The following is a 20,383-nucleotide window of genomic DNA, read 5'->3' as shown; positions in this document are numbered from 1 at the left end:
AGGAATGAGCACATATAGAGAGAAAAATGGATTGCCACACAAAGGGATTGTAGATAGTAAGTCACAGAAAAGATGAGCTTATCTAGAGAGCTGTAGCAGACCTGAGTTAGAAATGTTGGCATGTGAACATGGTGGTGTATTGATGCGGTTTTGAAAAAACACCAGACATTTCAAAGCACTTCACAGCCAATTAAATACTTTTGAAAGTCATCACCATTGTTAGGAAACACAGCATCCAATTTTGTGCACAATAAGCTCTCCTCAAACAGTAATGATTAAATAATCTGTTTTTGAGATGTACAGGTAATTCTTCCGTAATACAATCATTGCATTCTTGTCTAACCCCACATCATAGAAAAATTGCACTTTAGAAACAGCACTTAAAGTGTTGGCGATGTAATCGTGGTACAGTCAACACAAGTTTTAAAAGGTCATGCTTTAGAAACAGAGTCCCCAATTTGTCAACCATGTTACAGTGAATTCACATTAACAAGGTGGCACGGTGGCACAGTGGTTAGCACTGCTGCCTCACAGTGCTAGAGACCCAGGTTCAATTCCCGCCTAGGGCCACTATCTGTGTAGAGTTTGCACGTTCTCCCCGTGTCCGCGTGGGTTTCCTCCGGGTGCTCCGGTTTCCTCCCACAATCCAAAAATGTGCAGGTTAGGTGAATTGGCCAGGCTAAATTGCCTGTAGTGTTAGGTGAAGAGGTAAATGTAGGGGAATGGGTCTGGGTGGGTTGTGTGTCGGTGTGGACTTGTTGGGCCGAAGGGCCTGTTTCCACACTGTAAGTAATCTAATCAAAACATGCAGAACAACCTGTAGATTGAGAGATGACTACTGACCAGAAATAGCTTTCCTTTGGTTTTTTTCAAAATATCACGAGGAACTTGTTAGATTCCACAAAACCCTCAGTTTAACATCATATCTGAAAGATACCAGATCCATGGGGCAATTGCCTTAATGATTGTGTTGAAGTGGAGCTTGAACTTTATGATTTGGGTACAGAAGTATTACCAACTGAGTTGTGCTAATTGCTTCTCTGATTGTCCAGTACTAGATTTTAGATCTAACAGTTCTGTGTTCTTCTGCTGCTAACCCTGTGAACCAAGAGGAAAATTGCCACAGAGTACAGCCCAAGGTCTGAACCTGGACATCTTTTAGTGCCAGTGTGCTTCAGTTACAATATGATTCTCCTATCTCACTCCTGTTGTCTGACATTGGCTTATCAGAAAGATTTGCAGATTAAGAACCAGCCAGCTTGGCTACATCATGAACCCACTTTCTGAAGCCATCAAGTCCTTGAAAGGGACATGACCCTGAAGATTTTGACTCAGAGATGGGGATGCTTCTCATTGTACTATCAGGCTTTTCTGGCTTCACATTACAATTATACAACACAGAAAAAATGGACTGCACTCAGCCCACTGAACCCTTGCCTACTCCCCTGATTTTTCCCCATAGCCCTGCAAATATTTTCTCTTTAAGGATTGATTAAATGCCCCTTTGAAAGGTGGAATTGAATTTTCTTCTGCCACTCCTTTAGGCAGAACCTTTGAAACCCTAACCTCATCATATAAAGATTGTTTTGGTTGTTATGTCAATTAACTTCAATCTGCATCCTTTTATTTCAGGTTCATCTGCCACTAGAAATGTTCTCCTTGTTCTGGTACCATGGCCTGTGTTGCATTAACAGGTCTCAGTTTGGGAAGACTTTCCCCAGATGATGCAGGACCTTAGCCAGATGTCCAGATCCTACTTGATATCTGGTATCCTCTAATAGAAAGGATGTGCATATAGATATTAATGTAAAAGAACGCAGCCTCAGGGCAGCCAAAGGCTCTTTACAGCTAAAAAATTTCTTTTGAGTTTGGTCACTGGTATAACTTAGGACGTTCAACAGCTGCTTTATCTCCAACAAACGAAAATAAGATAAATGACCAGATTATCTGTACTAGCAGTGCTGTGAGGAGATCAAGCTAGTCCAAGGCACATGAAGAACTCCACTTCTCTTCTACAGTGGTGACATGGGATCTTTCATATCTATTTGATAGAGTTTCGATATGATGTCTCAGATGACACTTCTGACAGGACTGACACCATTAGTCCTGCACTGGGAACATTAGGTCAAATGATATTCCTCTGTGGGACTTGAATCCACAATTAAGCAGGATTGGACTTGGTTTGTAATGCCTTCCACAAGTAAGTAAACCATACAGCTGATAGAAAAGTTATTGCATAGACATGGTTCAGTGAAAGTCAAATGTGCGAGAAAGGACAAAAAAACTAACAAATGGGTTAAAGCTAAGGCTGTGATCTCTAAACAGAAAATAAACTATTCTGGTTGTTGGAGGATCATTCAAAAATTCGCAGTCCTGATTATTTATTTCTATCATTTGACCAAAAAACAGGGCTCGTCCGGGATTTGAACCCGGGACCTCTCGCAGCTTAGACTGGTAATTTCCCCTAAGCGAGAATCATGCCCCTAGACCAACGAGCCCTCTTCTACTCATGACTGAAGATTTTTAACTTCTTTCTCAGAACTGCCACGTCTCTGCTACTTCAAGCTGCACATCAGAGCTGTATGGAATGTGGATCAGATTACATAGAGACTCAACAGCAGCACAATACACACACATGTTCCTCATCAGCTCGGCAATGTTTAAGGGAGATGTGCAGATCAGTAAAGCACAAACTTTAAATTTGAATTGAGTCCTCTGATCTAAACCAGCTGGTATTTACAGTAATATAATTAGTCTCAGTACTTGTTTTTTAATATGCCAGGCAACTGAAAGGAATCAGCCAAGGTTCAGATCATTAATCAACAGTTTTGCTGGGGAATACAGGTGAGGATATGGTAAAGTTTTGCCGTGCAGCTCCGTACAATCAACTAGCTGGTTTGAAATGTGTAAGGGTCTCAACTAGGATAACAGCATCAGGAACTTGTGGATTCAAGACACATTCCCAAACTCTCACATAAATAGATTGACAGTCAGCACATGCACTACACTTCAGAATATTTAATTTGCTAAAAAATCACCTTTTCAGGCATTTTGGAAAGGTGTTTCCTTTTCTTTTCAGGTTTAGAACATAGATTATAGAACTTCTTCAACTGTGAAATTCATGAAGTTTGTCACAAATCTGTTAAGGAGAATCTGAACTAAATAAATGCACATAAGTACACAGCTATCCTGCTCTTTATTTAAACAGTTAGTGGGTGTCCTCTGAAGGTTGGGGTGGGAATAATAAGATTAGGTTAATCTTTGTGAGCATACTATGGTACAGACTTTCTTTGTGCTGCATGTATGTGGAGGCTACGCTTTGGTAACTTGAGCATCACTCCTGTAAATTGCTATGTGCAGGGAAATCACACAGATGTGGCTGTTCTTAGAGAGAACAGGAAACATAACAACAACAGAGAGGCTCGTTGGTCTAGGGGCATGATTCTCGCTTAGGGTACTACCAAAGCTGAAATTGCGAGAGGTCCCGGGTTCAAATCCCGGACGAGCCCTATTTGTTTTTAACTCTTTCACCGGATAGATTAAAAACAATGAATTACACAATTTTATTTTACAACGTTTCTTTGCTGTATAATTCTACTGTCATTACTCTAGCATCTCAAATAAATTCAATCTCAACCAATCTTGCCCCCCACCCCATCCCCAATGAACTTGAGTATTGCCAATTTTCCCTATATAAGACTTCTTCAACCACACCCTATTGTGTTATGTCTCATAATAAATATACCTTTAAGAGAGATGCTCAACATCTTAACGGTATTATATCTGAGGGTATAAAAGTCCTACACTCCATCTTGCCAGAGATCACTTGAAGCCTGACATTTTATTCAAAGTATGCTGCTCAGTTGTAATCTAACAAATGAATATTAGCCCAGACAATAATATGTTTTGAATGTAACATTTGTATGCAATACCTAGTTATAATAAATATCTTAGATTCTGCAATACTATAATATGTTTCTTATATTATGTGGAATATCATAAACATTATTGTATCGGCAAAAAATATCCTGATAGAGGTAAGGTTATATCCTGGCTAGAAGCAGTGGCCATCTATAAAAAAAACTGAATACTTTGGTGGAAAATATTTGGTAAACTAATTGAAGACCAACTGGACAACAGCTTTGAATTCAGACAATCAACAATATCAGTTTCGCTGTGTATAGATGCTGTACTGATCTGTAAATAGGGCATTATCTACCAATAAGTCTGAGCTAATTTCTTTTAATTGAAATGTAGTCTCATTCAAGATAATTTATTTTTAAAATTGCCTGAATTAAGAATATGAAAAAGAAGTCACAGTCCACTTTACAGCTGAGATACTACAGAGAACTGGAAACTTACTTTGCTCTGTCCTGACAGTTGATATGTAAGTGAACTCTCTCACTACAGCTGCACAGTCTGGTTCTAAAAGAAAGCACTTTTATTTTCAACTGACACACAGTCAAGGTGATTTTCAAGAAGAAAATCTTTTTAAGATTTTTCATTTTTTAAAGGCTGAATCATGGATAGCAGAAACCCCGTATTATGGAATGGGCACATAATGACACCTTTACTAAATTAGAATGGTTCTATTTTACACATAAAGTGATGTACAATTGGGAAAAGAATCAAAACAATGTTGTTTCACGCTAATGAGTAGGGGCTTTGCAGGATTAATACATTAGATCTTTTCAACGGTGATCAGAAAAATCCAGAAAAGATCCGGGAAATCCTTTCAGATCAGCTCAAGGTATGAATTAACTTCAAGATTAACAGACTCAAGCTCTTGTTGTACAGACAGTAATCTCAAAAATCCATTGACCAGTTTGTCGGAACATGCCCAGCAAAAGGCATGAGTTTACTTTTCTAAGGAGGGACTGTCAGAGGTTCTCATTAAGTTAGTCATCAGCACAAAATCATTTGAAGCCTTTAGGAATGATCATTCCAACAAGAGATAGCATTGTACCATTGAAGCATTACTTTAGGATGAAAGCAAGTATGAAGCAATAGTGGTAGGCCAACAACAACTACATGCTTTATGTGCAACCAATACTTTGGTTATGGTCAGCAAAACAAGAACATCTGTATCAAATGCTTTTTGTTGCATCCAAAAACTGTCCAGCTTTTCTTGATATTTGGAAAGCAAGAGATATTATGGCACCAAGGGACATTGGGCATGCATGTACAGGAAATCTGGTTCGAAAGGTCAAGCAACAGCTCAAGACAAAACTCTGATGACCAATAAGACACAACACTGGCAGCAAGAAAAGTGTTAAGAATTTGCACAAAGCAAACACATCAGTGAAGTTCTGAGTCAAACAAGCAGTATCAGAATATGGCCGAGTTTTTAATATTGTTAATATCACAAATCATGTTGACTGTATAAGGTGATAGGAAGCTTATGCAACCATTCATATAATAAATCCTGAAAAGGCAGGACAGTACACCCTAAATGCTAAAATCAACACAGGAGCTAGAGTTAATATTACTAATAATAACTGCTATTTTACAAGTATTAATTCCTTCAGTTCTTCTTTCCCAATAGATGTTTGCTTTAATAACATTTATGGAAATTTATTTCTGTTTCCTTTTATGAAGATGAAACTAAAATAGTTATTTAATTGCTCTGCCATTTCCTTGTTCTCATGTATCAATTTTCCTGTTTCATACTGTCTGGGTCTTACATTCGTCTGCACTAATCTTTTTCTTCTTACCTAATTGTAGAAGTCCTAACAGTCTGCTCTTATGATCTTTGCAAGATTACTCTCATACTCTATTTTTCCTCTCATGATCAAACTCTTGATCCATGTTTGCTGAATTCTAAACTGCTCCAAATCCTCAAACTTGCTACTTTTTTCAAGCGACTTAATATGGCTTCTCTTTGAATCTCACATTGGACTTAATTTCTTTTACTAGTCACAGGTAGGCCACTTTTCCTATTGTTGATTTTGCTCAAAAGGAACGTATAACTGCTGTAAGACTCACCCTTTGTGGGACCAGAGGGCATAATCTTAGAATCAGGGATTGTGCCTTTAAAACAGACATGAGGAGGAATTTCTTCTGTCAGAAGGTAGTTAGTCTGTGGAATTTTTGACTGCACAGGGCTATCAATGCTGGGTTGTTAAGTATGTTCAAGGCTGAGACAGACAGAATTTTAATCAGTAAGGGAACTAGGGGTTATGAGGATAAGGCATGAAAGTGGAATCGCTGATCATCAGACCAGCCATGATCTCGTTGAACCATGCAGCAGACTCAGTGGGCTGAATGACCTACATCTGCTCCTAGGTCTTATGGTCTTTTGTCAATTCATGCACTCATTCCTTAAATATTAGCCACTGCCTATTCACTACCATATCTTTTAATAATGCTACCCAGTCTGTCGCAGCCAAAACACTCCTCATACCTTTGCAGTTTCCTTTGTTTTGTTTTAAGACATTAGTTTCAGATTGGACTATTTCACTTTCTATAAAGAATCGTCACGTTATGGCCACTTTTTCCTAAAAGAGCTCTCACTGCAAAATTATTAATTAACCCCCTTTTCATCGCATGAAAGGAAATCTAAGTTGAGTGGTTGATTCCTCAAAGAACTGGTCTAAAAAACATTTTCTGCCCACACTCCAGGAATTCATCTTCCAAAGTATTATTGTTAATGTAGTTTGCCCAGTTTATTTGTAGATTAAAATCAGTTGTTACATATATCCCTAATTTCCCACTTTTAGTCATCCCCTACCTTAACACGATTGTTTGGAGATCTCCAGACCACTCCCACTAATGTTTTTCACCTCTTGTTGCTTTTTAGCTCAACTAAAATTGACTCCACATCTAGATTTCCTGTGTCAAAATCTTTTCTCACGACAGCACTGGTTTCATGTTTCAGTTTAATGCCATGCCACTTCCTTTTCCTTCCGACGTGCCTTTCCTAAACGTTGAGTACTCTTGAATGTTTAGTTTCCAGCCCTTGTCACCACAGAGGCATGTATCTGTACTTGCAACTATATCATACACATTAACAAATCTTTGTCCTGTCAGTTTATGTATCTTATTGCAAATAGATGCATTCAATATAATACCTAAAACTTGTTTTTTATTTACAGTTTTAGATATTCTTTTTGTACAATAGCACTGTTTACTGTTAGGTAAAAACAATGACTGCAGAAGCTGGAAACCAGATTCTGGATTGAAGGGCTTTTGCCCGAAACGTCGATTTCGAAGCTCCTTGGATGCTGCCTGAACTGCTGTGCTCTTCCAGCACCACTAATCCAGAAACTGTTTACTGTTAGCCTAAGTGCTTTCCACTTTTCTATCTTCCATTTCCATCTTTGTTTTCACCATCATTTCTCCTTGCTCATATTCCCAACCACCTTCCACTCTTGTTTAAACTCTCCCCTAAAGTACTAGCAAATGCCTCTAAGAATATTGGTCCTGATCTTGTTGGGTACAACCCATCCAGCGTCTACAGATTCTACCTCCCATAGAATTAGTCCCAATGCCTCAAGAATCCAAATCCTTCCCTCCTACATTATTCCTCCAGCCACACACTGAACAAGTCTATTCTGTTCCTGATCACTTGCAAGTAGCACCCATGGGACTTAATCTGAGATTACTAACCAGATAGAGGTCCTCAAAATTTATGGAGGGCTACACTGTATCATTGTTACTTTTACAGCTCCTTGCTAAGAGAATCCTCAACAATCTCTGCTTTGCCAATTTGTTTAAGATTTGGAGATGTATCCTGTCAGGCCCCTGTAATTGATCCTGAGCCCATTGTCTATTTTCACTTAATTGTAAGAGTCCATCACTAAATCAAAACCCTTAAATTAGTAAATGTTATTATAGAGACCAACTGAAAGGTAATGTTTCTCTCTCTGGTTATGGGTGCCTAGAACGAGTTTATTTTTTAAATGCAAGAATATAATGGAAAAGTTGGTTAAAACTTCAAGACTGTATGAAATGATACAGAAGACTTCAAAGCACGAATATGAATTATGTTTATAAAGAGTGAAGTAGTGAGATAATCTTATACATTTAATTAAAACATAGTCTTGAGTCATAAAATTCTAAAGGATTGTATGGTTACTAATCTAAACAAACAGAGTCAAAGTTAATTCTACTACAAAGATTACATTTAGTTAAATGTAATTGCTTCCCATTTAAGGCACTACAAATTGAAGCAATACCAATACAGAACACATCTGTTATTGCATATTTCTTCTTCTAGTAACTCCCTCATAGCTATCCTCTGATGCCTGATAAGGATTTAATGAGCAAGGAGAAGGGCAACCAGAAGTGTACGCAGTATTCTAAAAGTGGCCTCCTTCTGTAATTCGGAACACACTAGTGTATTCCTTCATTCTATTCATAATCCCATAATGTATTTCTTGGCCAAGTTAGGCCAAGCAGAGTCACATGATCTTAAAGTACTAAAATATCTATCAATTACAGTGAACCAAGATAATATATTAGATTAATCAATGAATACATTTTGATTGTGCAATTACAACCAAACCAATCTTCAAACGTTAGTTTACCTACATACTCAGAATCAAAAGACCAAATTTCTACGTAGTTGCAATATTTTGTATGTAAAATGTGTGTATGAATTCTCCTGTTGCACTGCCATATTGATGGCAACCCCATCTGTGCACTCATGCCCGATGTGCTATAGCAGGCAATGCCATAACTCCAGCTTTGGAATGATTCTTATGAGTAAATGTTATTATTTAGCATGAGGGGATGATCATGATTACAAAATTAAGGAGGCTATACATGGCTCTGATGAGCCTGCATTTGAAGTGTTGCACGCAGTACAGTATACGCATTGGAGGCAGTTCATGTAAGCTTTCCAAGCCGAACAGGTAGGCTGTCTTATGAAGGGAAGTCAGACTGGTTAGGCTTGTAACAGCTGAAGTTTAGAAGAGTAAGAGGTGACTATAGAAACATATAAGATTCTGAAGGGTCATGGCAAGGTAAATATGGATAGGATGTCTCGCCTCCTCTGGGAAAGTTTAAAAATAAAGGGTCACCCATTTAAAACGCAGGCAGTGTGAAATTGGGGAAGCTAAATAATCAGTTGATAAAGAAAGGAATAAAAGATTATGCTTATAAACTAGAGTGGGAGAAGGCTGATGTGGATTACATATGCTTACAAAGACCAGTTGGGTTGAATGGACCGTTTTTGTTATTTTAAGTAAATCTTTCATCAGTGATACCCCAGACAATATTGTCAATATATATTCCTCTATTAAAAAAAAACAAGTCCAGGGAACTACAGACAAGTTTATTAAATATCAATGGTAGGAAGGATAATGGAATTCTTAACCAGCAATGTAGTGCAAAACATCCAGAAATCATAAATATTGACATAGATACCAAAGTACTAGGTCATGCTTGGCTGAAACTTGTTGAATTCTTTGATGAAGTAACAGGAAGAGTAAACAAGGGTAATTTATAGATGAAATATATTTGTACTTTCAAATGGCCTCACTTGAGATACTGGATACTAAACTCATGACTAAGTTCAGAAGGTGTGGAGTCAGGGATCAAATAGCAGAGTGGGTAGCAAACTGGATACAAAACATAATATAGGAGTAGGAGTTAAAAGTAGCAGTCTGAGTGGTGTGCTGTGCTGGGCTTTGTGCCAGATACCCCCCCTCACCAATCACCCCCAGGAGAAGAAAGTATTATTTTAAACTTACTGATCATCTGGAACTGCTGAAACCATGGGGGACAGCTTTAAGGCCAGGGTGAAATCAAATAAAGGAAGGGGGCATAAAGGAGTACAGCAGACAGGGCACTCCCCTACTGCATTGGGGGTGCCTGCAGCCAGCACTCAAATTCCTGTGGCAGCCCATTTGGATCCAACAAGACAGCAGCATTTACTCTCGGAGTTTGTCAAACTCCAAGAGTGGATCTAAGCAGCAGTTGAGCCACTATCTGCCATGCTGAAAAAACATGAGCAGGAAATCCAAGTGCTGGATTGAAGAATGGAGGCAGTGGAGGTGAGGACCATGGCATCTGAAACCGTGGCAGAGGTCTCGGAAGTTCTTCAGGAACAAGTCGACGACCTGGAAAATAAAAATAGAAGGAAAAACTTACAGCTCATGGGTCTTCCAGAATGCAAGGAAGACGAGGACCCCGTCGGCTTCGTGCAGGGGTAACTCCTGAAGTTCCTGGGGCTGGAGTTGGAGTCAGGCCTGGTAAGCGTGGAGCTGGCCCACCGGATCACAATGCGCAGATTGGGGCTGGAGCTGCGCCCACCCCCCCTCCTCCGCAGTCCTACTGTAGCTCCTGTATTATAAAGAAAAACAGTTAATAGTTGAAACAGCAAGAAGATTGGGAAGCTTTAATGTACAAAGGCTCAAGGATAATGTTTTGTCAGTACTTTTCAGGAGCCCTTATTAAGAAGAAGGACATTTGATGATGTCAAAAAAGAATTAAGGGACCTGAACATTCAATATTCTTTGAGGTACCCGGCCATGTTGTATTTCGCCCATGGAAGGAATGATATATAACTTTAACTCTGCAGAAAAGGCAAAGGACTTTGTGAAGTCTTTGAATTGAAGGACCTGAGTCAGGGTGGGAGGAGAGGGGGCATCATTGCAAACAATGGTATGGGCTTTTTTTCTATTGCCCCTTTTTTTAACCTCTCTCCCCCTTTCTTTTTTGTGGTATTGATTTTATACATATAGAACTTTGTTGTAAAATTTGAATTATTTTATATATTAGTTGGTTGGGTATTATCTAGGGCCCCTTTTTTTACTGCTGTCCTTTTGATTTTGTATTGGGGCTAGCTATATCTGTGGTTAAGATGAGTGGAGGGGAGGATGGGCATCCATTATTAGCCTTTACAATATAAATAACAGGTTTTCCTCATTTGTGAATTGGCTGGGGCTCGGATACGGCCTCAGCTAGAGGGAGTTAAGATGGCAGTAAGGTTTGAGAAGGGTGCCCCCTATGGGCAAGGGGGAAGATCTCTAGCAAATTGGGGGTTAATTGGGCGTTTATTTCAGTTAAACGTAGTGATTAATTTTAGTTTTTATAGGAGTAGTTTTTATATCTCATAGAGTTAATATCGTTGTAACTCGCCATGCCTCAGATAAGCTCCCTCCTCCTGGAAAACCATGAGCTGCCTTGGATGACCATGGCTGGTGATTTGTTCAGGTGGTGGATCTGGAATATAAAAGGGAGCCATGCTCCTATTAAAAGAAAGGTGTTATCAAGCCTTAGGAAGGAAAGAGTGGACATCGCCCTACTGCAGGAGATGCATCTAACTGATAAGGAGCATCTGAAACTGCAGCAGGGGGGTTATGACTGGGTATTCTTCTCCTCCTTTAGCTCTAAGAGTAGAGGAGTGGCTATACTGGTAAGAAGGAACCTTCCTTTCTAGGTAAAGGAGCAGATTAAAGATGAATGTGGACGGTTTATATTTTTAAAGCCCTAATACATGGAGAAGAGTATGGTGTCTTGAATGTATATTGTCCCCTGGTGCACCCTCTTAAATTTCTAATTGATGCAGTGGCTAAATTAATGAATCTTGGGGTTCGCCATTTGATTATAGGAGGGGATTTTAATTGCCTAATAGATCCGAGATTGAAAAGGTGCCAAAGGGCCTGGCAGGTACGCCCATGCAGTCTAAACAGTTGGTGGATATGTGTGAAGAGTTGGGACTAGTGGATGTGTGAAGGCATGTCCACCCTAATGGAAGAGACTTTACCTTCTACTCCAACCCACACAAGTGCCATAAGCAAACTGACAATTTTTTTAATGCCAACTGATGGTTTGGGCAGAACATACAAAGTTGTGAATATAGCTGTTTCAGATCATGTGCCAGTGTATCTAGATGTTAAAATCAAGGGTAGTGTAAATGGATGCACGTCACTGGAGCATGGATCCATTTTTGTCAGGGGATAGCAAATTTGTTGAGTATTTTAGAAGAGGGTTCAGGGCCTTTTGGGATATCAACTCGGGTACGGCCAGTAATCCGGCAATACTTTGGGAGGCCACTAAGGCATATTTACGAGGCCTGATCATCTCATATTTTACGACTAGAAGGAGGCAGAGGGAGGAGAAGCAATGGATGCTGGAGGCCCAGCTAAAGATAGCTGAGAAAACATATTATAATAGGCCGTCATTGGTTAAACTGCAGTGGGTCACGGCTGTCTGGGCTGCTCTGGACTCGTTGCACACACAAGTGGCTAAAAAAAAGAGGTCTCCTTTGCTAAACAAAGACTGTTTGAATTTGGAGATAAGTCAGGTAGATATATGGCATATTTGACTAGGAGGAAAAAAGCTTCCCAATCTGTTACGTGTTAGGGAGAAAGCTGGTACGATTACCCTTGAGTTGAAGAAGATCAATGTTAGGTTTAGGGAATAATTTGCAGAGCTATATCAGTCGGAGGGGTCGAACACAGTACAAATGGAAATGCACTCATTTTATGAAAATCTGAACCTCCCCAGTATAAACACAGAACAGGCTTCCCTTTTGAATGCACCTATAACGGTACAGGAAGTGCAGGAAGTAATAAGTCATCTCCAGGGTGGAAAAGCACTGGGGCCAGATGGCTTCCCAAGTGAATTCTGTAAGGAATTCATAAACACATTGGTGGAGCCACTTATGGGGATGTATAGCCATTCATATGCACAGGATTGTCTGCTGCCTTCTCTTAGGGAGGCTAATATCTCCCTCATTTTAAAGAAGGGGAAAGACCCCGAGGAATGTGCTTCACACGGACCAATTTCACTGTTGAAGGTAGCTTTTAAATTTCTATCCAAGATGCTGGCTCTAAGGTTGGAGAAGGTCCTGCCCTATAATGTAAAAGAAGACCAGATGGGTTTTGTTAAGGGCTGTAGCTCCTCCAACAATATCAGGAGGGTACTGAACATAGTGCAGGAATGCCAGCAAAGATTGATTCCGAGATTGGTGGTCTCCCTCGACACAGAAAAGGTGTTTGATTGGATAGAATGGCTGTATCTGTTTGGGGTCCTACAGCACTTTGGGTTGGGGGATCCTTTGCCAGATGAGTAACAGTATTGCCTAATGATCCTAACACAACAGTCATTACAAATGGTGCAAAGTCAGATAACTTTAACATTGGGAGAGGTAGTCAACAGGGGTGTTCTCTCTCACCACTGCTATTTATCTTGGTGATTGAGCCATTAGCTGAGGCTATCAGGAGGGATCCTGAAATAGTCGTGCCCAGGGAGGGAATAGGGAAGCATAAGATTACCTTATATGCTGACAACGTCTTCTTCTTGGCCAATCCGCAGAAGTTTGTTCCTTGACTGATTCAAACATTTAATTTATTTATTTCTCAGGCTACAGGATCAACTTTACAAAAACGGAAGCCATGTCGGTGGATGGATTAGTGGAGGTGCCTAATCTGAAGGATGGAATGCAGTTCCCGTTTAGATGGTTGTCAAAAGGCTTTTCGTATTTGGGAATTTTTATTACCCCCTCCTTCCATCAGCTGTATAAAGCTAACTATGTATAACTACTAGAGAGGATAAAACAGGATTTGCAGTGGTGGGAGGGGTTACTGTTATCATGGTTGGGCCGAATAGCCCTGATTAAAATGAATGTTCTTCCCCGACTGCTGTACCTCATGAGAACGCTCCCGTTGTTGTTACCTAGACAAGTGTTACAGAGGCTCAATGGTTGGCCAGGATCCTTTATCTGGTACCACAGGCGTCCTCTCATTAAGTTCACTAAATTGCAGCTTTTGCAGGCTGAGGGTGGGGGGGGTGGTGGATCTTCTGGATTTGAACCAATATCAAGTAAGCGCTCTGTTAACATATGTTGGTGACTAGGTACGGGGGAATTCGGATTCAATTTGGTTGATATTGAAGCCTCACAGTCGAGGTGCCCTTTAATGAATTTATTTTTTATGGATAAGATAAAATCCATGACCAAGCAGTGAAAGAGCCCAATTATTTTAAATACGGTGAGAGCCTGGAGGATAATGAGGCAAGATGAGGGCAATTGGTCTAGGACCTCATGTTTTACCCCGCTGGTGGGAGCCCAAGGATTTAAACCTGGGGCAATAGACTCCGGCTTTACGGAGAATAAGAGAAATCTCCTGTCTGGGAGATTTATTCGAGGGGGAGGTCCTGATGTCATTTAGTCAGTTAAGTCAGAAATATGGATTGTCTAATACCTTTTCCAATACTTTCAGATAAGCAATTATATACAGAGGAAGACCACGCTCCTGGCTCAGTGTTACAAGTCAGACGTGGAGAAAAAAGTACTCCGGTGTACGGGTGCTCTTTCAGTCAGTACTTTATATCATTTACAGAAATGTCGTGCCTTGGAGGACATGGAAGGACTCTGTAGGACGGGGAATTGAGAGCTAGGAGAGGATATTTCATCAGAGCTATGGGAAGATATATGGGGAAATATAAGGAAAATATCTGTATGCAACAGAGCGCAAGCCACGCAATTGAAGATCTTACACAGGGCTCATATGGTGTCAGAGAGGCTAGCTAAGTTCAAAAGAGGAATGTCATAAGGGTGTCCCAAATGTAAAATTAGTACAGGGACTCTTACACACTGCTACTGGTCATGTTGTAAGATCCAGAGATACTGGAGTGCTATAGTAAGTGAGCTAAAGGACATCCTGGGGATCGAAATTCTTTTGGGGTTGCAAATTTGCCCTCTCTGGGGGAACACAGGAAGAGCTTGTGTAACATTCTTACCTACTGTGCGAGAAAGAACAATTTAATGAATTGTATGTCAGAAAAACCACCAGGTCTTATGGGGTGGCATAGGCTGATGATGGAGCATTTCTCCCAATATGGTGCACCTCAAAATGGAACAATTTTACAAGATGTGGCGGCCCTTTTTAAATTATATTGACGCAGATTTATCAGCAATATTAATTAGGGCCATGGTATAGCTGTGGGAATCAGTCTGGGTTCCCATGGGGCCCTGGGAGGGGGAGGCTGGGGGAAAAAGAATATGGGTACTGTAGCTGGTGCTCCCAGGGATGGGAGCCTCAGTGGAGGTGTGATGAGTGAAATAGAAATAAGTAGTGAGATATTATTTAATTTAAGTTACTTGAATTTAGTTTAATTTAATACTTATTTAATATATTTGTAGTTTAATTTAAGTAGATATGTTTGTTTTGGTTGAATAATAATAGTACCACATTATGGTTTTGTTGTACTGCCTCTACTTTCTGTTTTGATGTTTTTTTTGTATATAGATGCTTTGTAAAAGATTTAAAAAGGTCTTTAATAAAAATATTTTTAAGCAAAGTAGCTACTCAGAGTGCAGTAAGTCAGGAAAATCTTCTCCGGGGATTGGTGCTGGAACCGCTGTTCACAATTTACATTAAAAATTTGAACTCAGTTTTTAAAAATTCATTCATGGGCAATATGCGTTGCTGGCTGGGCCAGCAATTATTGTCTTTCCCAATTTGCCTCTGAGAAGATGATGGTGAGTTGATGTTTGAACCACGGCAGTCCAGTTGGTAGATAGACCCACCATGCCATTAGGCAGGGTGTTCCCAGATATTGACCCAGTCACACTGTAGGAATAATTAAATTTCCAAGTAAGAAAGCTGAATGGTTTGGAGGGGAAAATGCAGGTACTGGTGTTCCCATTAATCAGCTGCCTTTATCCTTCTAGATGGTGTTGGTCATGAAGTTGGGGACCTTGGCAAATTGGAAGTGCAATTTTAAAATTTGCAGAATGCATCAAATTGGGGATGTGTGTGTAATTGATGTAAAACTAAAGGTGTTAAAGTACATAATGGCAAATGAATTTCAAAACAGTGAAGTGAGACATGATGTATTTTTATAAGGCCAAAATTAAAGAGAGCACATATTCCTTCGATAAGACTTTAAGTGGAGTACATGAGTGGGGTGATCTAGACATTTACGTTCACAACTCAGTAAACACCAGATAACAAGACTATGAATAAAGATCAAGCACTAGGATATGATACTATGGAGATAGAATTGAAAATTAGGGAAATCACACCAAACAGATAAAGAATCTTGGTTAGAAGACTCCTGGTGTACCAGATACCATTCAGATCGCTGTATTGTAGGGTTTAGAGGCATTGAGAAGTTGCAAGAAATATTCACAATACAAATACTAGAATTGAAAGGATATACTGGGGTTCTATTCTCTCAAAAAGAGTAGGTGAAGGAGTGACCTAAACAAATTTTATTATCAAAAGGTCGGATAGGATAAATAGTGAAAAAATGTGGAGACATTGCAGCGAGTCCAAAGTTAAGGAACCAGGATTTATTGACTCAGAGTGATTGAATCATTTGAGACAAACAGTATAGGCACAGTTAAGGAGAAGCTAGATAAACAAGAGCAAGAACAGTAGGATATGCTGACAAGAGTTAAATGAAGAGAGTTAAGAGAGGGCTGTTGCAGAGAACAAGTCTTGACATGGACCTTGGACCATGGGAGACTGATTAGCAAGGTTAGATCTCATGGAATACAGGGAGAACTAGCCATTTGGATATAGAACTGGCTCAAAGGTAGAAGACAGAGGGTGGTGGTGGAGGGTTGTTTTTCAGCCTAGAGGCCTGTGACCAGTGGAGTGCCACAAGAATCAGTGCTGGGTCCTCTACTTTTTGTCATTTACATAAATGATTTGGATGCAAGCATAAGAGGTACAGTTAATAAGTTTACAGATGACACCAAAATTGGAGATGTAGTGGACAGTGAAGAGGGTTACCTCACATTACAACAGGATCTTGATCAGATGGGCCAATGGGCTGAGAAGTGGCAGATGGAGTTTAATTCAGATAAATGCGAGGTGCTGCATTTTGGGAAAGCAAATCTTAGCAGGACTTATACACTTAATGGTAAGGTCCTAGGGAGTGTTGCTGAACAAAGAGACCTTGGAGTGCAGGTTCATAGCTCTTTGAAAGTGGAGTCGCAGGTAGATAGGATAGTGAAGAAGGCATTTGGTATACTTTCCTTTATTGGTCAGAGTATTGAGTACAGGAATTTGGAGGTCATGTTGCAGCTGTACAGGACATTGGTTAGGCCACTGTTGGAATATTGCATGCAATTCTGGTCTCCTTCCTGTCGGAAAGATGTTGTGAAACTTGAAAGAGTTCAGAAAAGATTTACAAGGATGTTGCCAGGGTTGGAGGACTGGAGCTATAGGGAGAGGCTGAACAGGCTGGGGCTGATTTCCCTGGAGCGTCGGAGGCTGAGGGGTGACCTTATAGAGGTTTACAAAATTATGAGGGGCATGGATAGGATAAATAGGCAAAGTCTTTTTCCTGGGGTTGGTGGAGTCCAGAACTAGAGGGCATAAGTTTAGGGTGAGAGGGGAAAGATATAAAAGAGACCTAAGGGGCAACTTTTTCACACAGAGGATGGTACGTGTATGGAATGAGCTGCCAGAGGAAGTGGTGGAGGCTGGTACAATTGCAACATTTAAGAGGCATTTGGATGGGTATATGAATAGGAAGGGTTTGGAGGGATATGGGCCGGGTGCTGGCAGGTGCGACTGGATTGGGTTGGGATATCTGGTCTGCATGGACGGGTTGGACCTAAGGGACTGTTTCCATGCTGTACATCTCTATGACTCTATGAAATGAAATGAGGCAGAAAACACTGCCTAATCTAATGATTAGAATGATCACTGATTTTATTGTGTTTCTGTGATTTGCTGTAGCAATGTGTGGGTTTGTTTTATTGAGTGTTGTAACTCAACAATAATGAACTGAACTGCCACAGTAACTCTGGTAAAGCAGAAATTCTGTTCAAAGCAGACACAGTGAATCAGATTCGATAATGAGGACTATTTATCAGCAGAATTTGTGATTGTCATAGAATTGTGTCTGTGTAAGTTTCATACGGTTGTTTGGGTGACACAATGATAGTGACAGCAAAAGTAAGGTAAAGCTGAGGTCAAAGTTTGTTAAGTCCAAGAGATAAGCCTCTTTCCAGGGAGACATAAGCAAGTCTTAACGAGCAATTAATCAAATTTACCATAGCAGACGACACATTTGTGATGTTTGCCAGTGGTCAAACTGATCATTTGTTGGAGACTGGATAGTGTCAAGATTTGAATAGATAGCTTCTTTGAATGGGAGAGTATTAAAAAAGTTTGCATCAGATCATTACTAGAAAGCTCAAGAAGTCATCTGATCAGTGATTAAGGGTAGAAACGGAGCTTGCTGATAACCTGTTTGGTTCGATCTGAGGACATGTCAACATAATAAGGTTACTTAATATTGTAAGCATTGTATGAGTAAGATATTTGCAGTTTTTATACAGTGTGCTTTAATAAAGAACATTGGGTATATTCCATTGTTAGAATATCTCAGATTATTAATATCCAGAGTAATCCCAACAGACCAGGGAAAGTGGGAATAAAAACCTATACAATATAGGGAACATTGCAGCAAATTTGAGTATATGATCCCACAAATAACAATGTAATAATGACCAGATAGCTTTTGTTAATGATAGGATTAACTTATAAATATTGGCCAGGGCACTTGGAGACAACGCTCTCCTTCTTTCAATTAGTGCCATGGGATGTTTGATGACTGCATGTGAAAGCAGGGAAGACCTCAGTTCATCTACTAGTTTTGACAGAGCAACAGACACTCGGTACTACGCTGGGTGTCAGGCTAAAATTTTGTGCTCTAGTTTCTCATGTGAAGTTTAAACGTATAACTTTGCAAATCAAAAGCAAGAGTGCTTTCAAGTAATCAATGGTTTATTCTGCTAACTCTGCATTATACCCTCGAATGCCAACATATCATTCCTGGGATTTAATAATCAAAATTAAATACAGGACTCTGGATGAAATTAGACTAAGGTCCTGTATAATCCCTCCTCAACAAAGTATTCCAATTCCCTTTGGTTTTCATAACAACATTGCTAAATATTCTCTTCCACTTCCTTTTGTAGTTTGTATTTGACTGTGACTAGTCTCATAACTTTCCTTGAAATTATATCTTAATTTGTTATGTAAGTGGAGACCCATGAACAATAGCAAGTCGACTTAGTGGTTGTAACACTTATGTCATGGGACTATCAACCTAGACTTAGGTTACCATTCCGAGACCTGGGTACATATCCTGTCATGGCAGCTATGAATACTGGAATGACAAGCTAGTCTCAGTGATCATGACCATGACCATGAAACCATCACTAGTTGTCATAAAAACAACTGGCTGTTGAAGGAAATAGGTTGTCCTTACCTGGTCTGACCATGTGACTCCAGACCTCATGTGATTGAGTCTTAACTGTTGTCATGAGAGATGGGCAACAAATGTTTGTTTTGACTTGAAGATAAAATAAAATCCAGATTATTTACTGATGTCTTGGAGTGTGGTTTGAATTTACAGTCTTCAAAACTGTGATGGATGTGACATGGAGGAGGCAATTCAGTGCTACAAGTCTATTCCGTCATTCAATTAGGTCATTGCTGAACTGCATTTTCACTCCGCTCTACTGCTTTATCTTCTGCTTTAAACCAATGCCACAACCAGTATATTGAGATACAGGTCTGGAGTATCTTATAGAATCCCTACAGTGCAGATGGAGACCAACCCTCCAATGAGCATCCCACCCAGACATCCTCCATCTTATCCCTGTAACTACAGTGTGAAAGCAGGCCATTTGGTTCATCAGGTCCATGCCGACCCTCCAAACAGCATCCCACTCAGACCCACGCCTCTACCCTATCCCTGTGACCTTATGTTTACCATGGCTAATTCACCTAGCCAACACATCCCTGGACACTATGGTAATTTGGCATGGCCAATCCACCTAAACTGCATATAGAATCATTCAACACAGAAACAGACCCTTCAGTCTAACTTGTCAATGCCAAGCAGACATCCCAAGATGACGTAGTCGCATTTGCCAGTATTTAGCCCACAACCCTCTAAACCTTTCTTATTCATATACCCGTCCAGATGCACTTTAAATCATAGAATCCCTACAATGCGAAAGCAGGCCGTTTGGCTCACCAGGTCCATGCCGACCCTCCAAACAGCATCCCACTCAGATCCACACCTCTACCCTATCCCTGTGACCTTATGTTTCCCATGGCTAATCCATGTGGCCTGCACATTTCTGGACACTATGGCAATTTATCATGGCCAATCCACTTAACCTGCACATCCTTGGGCTGTGGGAGGAAACTGGAGCACCTGGAGAAAACCCATGCAGAAATGGGGAGAATGTGCAAAGTCCACAAAGACTGTTGCCTCAGTGTGGAATTAAATTGGTGTAGTGAGGCAGCTAAACTAACCACTAAACCACCATACAACAATGTGTTAACTGTACCTGTCTCCACAACCTCCCGTGGCAGCTTGTTCCATACTTGCATCAGCTTCAATGTGAAATGTTACCCTTAAGGTCCTTTTCAAATCATTCTCCTCTCACCTT

The 20,383-nt window shown here is 40.2% G+C and overlaps 2 non-coding genes across 2 annotated transcripts; one reads left to right on the top strand and one right to left on the bottom strand.

The window, feature by feature from the left end:
• Window positions 1-2,408: 2,408 nt before the first annotated feature.
• On the bottom strand, window positions 2,409-2,498 carry trnap-agg (transfer RNA proline (anticodon AGG)). Its single transcript is given in 2 exon segments — window positions 2,409-2,444; window positions 2,463-2,498. It is a non-coding gene; the product is annotated as a tRNA-Pro (tRNA).
• A 921-nt stretch (window positions 2,499-3,419) lies between these two features.
• On the top strand, window positions 3,420-3,509 carry trnap-agg (transfer RNA proline (anticodon AGG)). Its single transcript is given in 2 exon segments — window positions 3,420-3,455; window positions 3,474-3,509. It is a non-coding gene; the product is annotated as a tRNA-Pro (tRNA).
• Window positions 3,510-20,383: the final 16,874 nt, after the last annotated feature.

Source organism: Chiloscyllium punctatum, chromosome 44 (genome assembly GCF_047496795.1).
Source record: "Chiloscyllium punctatum isolate Juve2018m chromosome 44, sChiPun1.3, whole genome shotgun sequence".
NCBI classification, from domain to species: domain Eukaryota; kingdom Metazoa; phylum Chordata; class Chondrichthyes; order Orectolobiformes; family Hemiscylliidae; genus Chiloscyllium; species Chiloscyllium punctatum.
This window is presented reverse-complemented; position numbering and strand designations above follow the sequence as displayed.